The sequence below is a fragment of the Heterodontus francisci genome, chromosome 47 (assembly GCF_036365525.1).
Source record: "Heterodontus francisci isolate sHetFra1 chromosome 47, sHetFra1.hap1, whole genome shotgun sequence".
Classification (NCBI taxonomy): domain Eukaryota; kingdom Metazoa; phylum Chordata; class Chondrichthyes; order Heterodontiformes; family Heterodontidae; genus Heterodontus; species Heterodontus francisci.
This window is the reverse complement of record NC_090417.1, coordinates 2,296,264-2,302,278: the sequence shown is the minus strand read 5'-3', so window position 1 is coordinate 2,302,278 and position 6,015 is coordinate 2,296,264.

Sequence of the window (6,015 nt, the reverse complement as noted above, 5' to 3'; positions counted from 1 at the left end):
GGATAAGAAGTAAGGAGAGTGTTGCCAATTTGATCAAGGGGGCCTGTTCTCACTGCAACAGGACTCAGCCATGTTACTTTAACAATGTGACTTAATATTGATACCTGTCACACTTTTAGTTGCAGTTCTCTTTACAGGTTAAATGCAGCCGCACAACCATCACTCAGATTCTTATCTTTCCCTGGGTGTTAATAATTCAGCCACCACTGCAATCGTATCTGTCAATGAAGAGGAGTGAGTTTTATTAATATGATTATTTGTAAAGTTGGGTGAGATTTATTATGAACACATTAAACAATCAAAAGCCCCTTCAGACTTAGCTGCCACCATTCTGTTCTATTCTTTCATTGATCAATCCATTACTTAATATATTGGTTGCAATCTTCTTCTTCTTCTTTGACCTCCTTGTCTCGAGAGACAATGGGTAAGCGCCTGGAGGTGGTCAGTGGTTTGTGGAGCAGCGCCTGGAGTGGCTATAAAGGCCAATTCTAGAGTGACAGACTCTTGCACAGGTGCTGCAGATAAAATTGGTTGTCGGGGCTGTTACACAGTTGGCTCTCTCCTTGCGCTTCTGTCTTTTTTCCTGCCAACTGCTAAGTCTCTTCAACTCGCCACGCTTTAGCCCCGCCTTTATGGTTGACAGCCAGCTCTGACGATTGCTGGCAGCTGACTCCCACGAATTGTGATCAATGCCACAGGACTTCATGTCGCGTTTGCAGACGTCTTTAAAGCGGAGCCATGGACGGCCGGTGGGTCTGGTACCAGTGACGAGCTCGCTGTACAATGTGTCCTTGGGGATCCTGCCATCTTCCATGCGGCACACATGGCCAAGCCATCTCAAAGAATATACTGGCTTTGGAAGCAGTTCAAAAGAGATTCACTGGGCTGATTCCTGGGATGAAGGGGTTGACTTATCAAGAACGGCAAAACAGGGTAGGCCTTTATTCATTAGAGTTTAGAGGGTTTAGGGGTGATCTTATTGAAACGTACAAGATTCTGAGGGAGCTTGACAGGGTAGATGTTGAGAAGATGTTTCCACTAGTGGGGGAATCTCGAACTTGGTGACAGAGTTACAGAATAAGGGGACACTCATTTAAAACTGAGATGCAAAGGAATTTCTTCTCTCAGAGGGTAGTGAATTTCTGGAATTCTCTACCCCCGAGAGTTGTGGAGGCTAGATCACTGAAAGTATTTAAAGAGGAGGGAGATAGATTTTTGAAATATCGGGGAGTTGAGGGCTATGAGGAGCTGGCATGAAAGAGGAGTTGAGGTCTGGGGCAGATCAGCCATGATCATATTGAATAGCGGGGCAGGCTTGAGGGCTGAATGGCCTACTCCTGCTCCTATTTCTTACATTCTTATGTTCTTATACCTTGGGAGCCTCCTCTCATCAAGGGCAGACATCGACGATGAAACTCAGCATCGTCTCCAGTGTGCCAGCCCAGCCTTCGGTCGTCTGAGGAAAAGAGAATTTGATGACAAAGACCTCAAACCTGGCACCAAGCTCATAGTCTACATGGCCGCAGTGTTACCTGTCCTCCCGTATACATCAGAAACATGGGACACTGGACAGCAGATATCTCAGAGCCCTGGAGAGCTATCACCAGCGGTGCCTCTGCAAGATTCTGCAAATTCAACGGCAGGACAGGCGCTCCGATATCAGTCTCCACTCTCAGGCTAGCACCTCCAGTATTGAGACACTGATCATGGCTAGTCAGTTACGTTGGGAGGAACACATTGTCCGCATGCCTGACACAAGACTCCCAAAATAAGCTTTCTACTCCAAGCTCCGTCACTGCAAGAGGTTACCAGGAGGGTACAGGAAACACTACCAGGATGTCCTTAAAGCCTCCCGGAAAAAATGTGACATCTCCAACAATTCATGGGAATCTCTTGCCCAAGACCGCTAAAAATGGAGAAGAAGCAGTGAAATGAAAGCCCATTGGATACAGGGGAAGGTGGCAGGTTGGATCCAGAATCGGCTCAGGGACAGGAAACAAAGGGTAGTGGTCTACAGATGTTTTTGCAAATGGAAAGCTGCTTTGAATGGCATTCCACGGGGCTCAGTGTTGGGTCCCTTGCTGGTTGTGGTATATATTAATGATTTGGACTGAAATGTGGGAGGCATGATTGGGAAATTTGCTGATGACACAAAAATTGGCCGTGTAGTGAATAGTGAGGAGGAAGCCGTGGACTCCAGAATGATATCAATTGAGTGGAAAAGTGACAAATGGAATTCAATCCAGAGAAGTGTGAGGTAATGCATTTGGCGAGGGTAAATAAAGTGAGGGAATACACAATAAACAGGAGGATATTGAGAGGTGTAGAAGAAGTGAGAGATCTTGGAGTGCATGTCCACAGGTCCCTGAAGATGGCAGGACAGGTAGATAGAGTGGTGAAGAAGGCATATGGAATGCTTTCCTTTATTGACCAAGGTATAGAATACAAAAGCAGGGATGTGATGCTGGAACTGTATGAAAGGCTGGTTAGGCCGCAGCTGGTGTACTGCGTACAGTTCTGGTCACCACATTACAGAAAGGATATAATTGCTCTGGAGAGAGTACAGAAGAGATTTACAAGAATGTTGCCAGGGCTTGAAAGTTGCAGCTATGAGGAAAGATTAGATCGGCTAGGGTTGTTTTCCCTGGAACTGAGGAGGCTGTACAACATTATAAGGGACCTAGATAGAGTAGACAGGAAGGACCTGTTTCCCCTGGCAGGGAGGTCAGTTACAAGGGGACACAGATTTAAGGTGATTTGGTAAAAGGATTGGAGAGACATGAGGGGAAACATTTTCACCCAGAGGGTGGTGGGTGTCTGGAATTCACTGCCAGGAATGGTGGTGGAGGCAGAGACCCTCAATTCTTTTAAAAGGTACCTGAACATGTACCTGTAACCTGCAGGGCTATGGACCAGGTGCTAGAAGGTGGGATTAGTTTGGGAAGCTAGTTGATTAGGCCGGCGCGGACATGATGGGCTGAATGGCCTCCTTCTGTGCTGTACCTTTTCTATGGTTCTAAGGGCAGTCACTCTCACCTCACCTCTTGAGTTCAGCTGTTTTGTCCATGTTTGAACCAAGGCTGTAATGAGGTCAGGAGCTGAGTGGCCCTGGCGGAACCCAAACTGAGCGTCAGTGCCTCTTGATAGCACTGTTGATGACACCTTCCATCACTTTACTGATGATTGAGAGTAGACTGATGGGGCAGTAAATGGCCGGGTTGGACTTGTTCTGCTTTTTGTGTACAGGACATACTTGGGCAATTTTCCACATTGCCGGGTAGATGCCAGTGCTGTAGCTGTACTGGAACAGCTTGGCTAGGGGCCTGGCTAATTCTGGAGCACAGGTCTTCAGTACTATTGCCAGAATATTGTCAGTGCCCATAGCCTTTGCAGTATCCAGTAACTTCAGTCATTTCTTGATATCACGCGGAGTGAATCGAATTGGCTGAAAACTGGCACCTGTGATGCTGGGGACTTCAGGAGGAGGCCGAGATGGATCATCAACTCGGCGCTTCTGGCTGAAGATTGTTGCAAATGCTTCAGCCTTATCTTTTGCACAGATGTACTGGGCTCCCACATCATTGAGGATGGGAATATTTGTGAAGCCACCTCCTCCAGTTAGTTGTTTAATTGCCCACCTCCATTCACGACTGGATGTGGCAGGACTGCAGAGCTTAGATCTGATCTGTTGGTTATGGGATCACTTAGCTCTGTCTATCGCATGCTGCTTACACAGTTTGGCACGCAATGAATCCTGGGTTGTAGTTTCACCAGGTTGACACCTCATTTTGAGGTATGCCTGGTGCTGCTCCTGGCATACCCTCCTGCATTCTTCATTGAACCGGGGTTGGTCTCCTGGCTTAATGGTAATGGTAGAGTGAAAAAGTGATTTCTTTAATAATTAATATTATTATTATTATTATGTAAGTGATTTCTTTAGTCTGCTTTTGCAGCTATAGTTAGTTTTTACACCTGGAGTTCTGAGCAAGACTTCGAGTGGGATTCAAGAAATGTGTTTCACAGTTTAAGTACATTGTAATGGAGGCTCCCAGAGATTTTCAGTAGCAACAGGCTTTCCATACACACTCACACACACAGATAGCATGAGGACAATGGCAAGTGAGGACGAATTCCTCTGACTATTATCCTGCAATGATTTTGTTCCTAAGACCAGAAATTATTTATATTTATTTAATTTAAATTACCAGCATCCAGCCAAAAAGAACAGATTGTGAATAATTGTAGAGTCAATGCACCTTTATAAACAAATGCACATAATGTGTGGACACCAAATTATCATAGTAATTAACTACTTCCAATGCAAGTGCTACTGTAGGAGGGCTTTCATATCTGGATACTGTTAACAAATATGAGGTGGTATTTGTTTGGGAGATTTGTTGATTCCAGGTGTAATGTCATTTGCAGTTTGTGTCATGTTAGTGTGGTTGGGGAAAGGTTAGGCACTGTGACTGACCATCGGCTGCACCAGACCTGACTGCATGTGATGGTTGTCTTTGTCGCTCCCCCAAGGTTATACATTCGGCAGCCCCTTTGCCAGTAGACTGCCAGTCCCCTCCAGTACTTCATCCCAGCTCACATACTCTCGCCAACTACAGCCCAAGTTTGGAAGGGCAGAACTGAAAGTTGTATCACTGCATTCTTTCCACACTTCAAGGTTTCACAGGCAAGATGGGCCGAATGGCCTCCTTCGGTGCTGCATCATTCTACAAGTGAGCACTGTGTGAAATTTTCACCCAGCAACTTCACATTTTAATGAAATGCTGATGACTGCATTGAATTTGTTCCTTATGTGGAGTGATTCACAGACCTGTCATATAAATGTTAACCTCTTCTTTTCCGCCAAGCTTCCCTTATGGAGGCATTAGTTCTTTGCTTGGAGAGAGTTTCATATACACTGGGTGCTCTCCAGTACATCTTCCAAGTGGCTATTTTTCACCGGTGAGCCTAGACCGTGCATGTAATATCTTCAGCTAACATCACACACTGAAATATTTCTGGACTTCTAGACCAGACTGACAGCAAATAGCTACATAATGTATCACTGGCTATAGTTTCATCATTGCCTGATCCAATCGGTTACCCTTCGCTATCACTTTTTGAATCATGTTATATTCATCAATAAGATTGTTTTCTTGGTCTTGTACATTGGCACCACTGGCTGCCACAATCCATCTTCAGCTCCTGACAACTTTCTCTTAACATGGCCCCTTAATCACTGGACCTGTTTGGTGAGTGTTTCTCATTTACTCAGTGACTGCCACAACCTGTAAATCTGAAGCTCCTGGTGCATTCCTGTTTCTGTTCCAGTCCACTGTTGGCCAACTCCAGAATCAATGTGTGTGTATTGTCTCGAGCAGTCAACATCAGACAGATCCAAGGAGTGAGATTTTCATCAGGCAGCAGAAAAAAAACACAGGGACTCAACCGAAACATAATGGTCAGAAGTGGTGAGTTGCATCCATCCCAACTGGCAGGAGATAGTTGATGGCAATGGTTTTTTCTGTGCTTCTCTCAACTCTGTCTTTTTCCTTTTCACTTTCCATTCCACCTGGCTGCATCATTTGCAAGTGCTGTCCCTTCCTTTCCAATAAGCTGTGAATTACCAGCATGATTAAAGCATGCACAATTTCAAAAAGGAAAGCACAAGATTATAAATAATGTACAGCTTTGTGTGCGAGTATCCCAACGAAGGCAAGAGATTTGGTACGGCATGCTAGTGTTCCATTCACTGCCCACGCTGTATTAATTACATTCCCTGAACAGCATTACAGAAGTACAAGTTTCTACTGCTCCACCATCATTGCTGAGTCGCAGTTTCAACTGTACCTGTGGACTATACCAATTAGCAGTTGCCCTGAGAATGCCCAAACTCTTACGAGGCAACAAGCAGAAAAGAATGTAATCTCATCGGTGTAGGCTGGATCTAAAGACCAGTGTCTGACCAACCAAACCACCAGTTCCCCCCATGGCTAGATAGTTAAATAGGGTAATGTA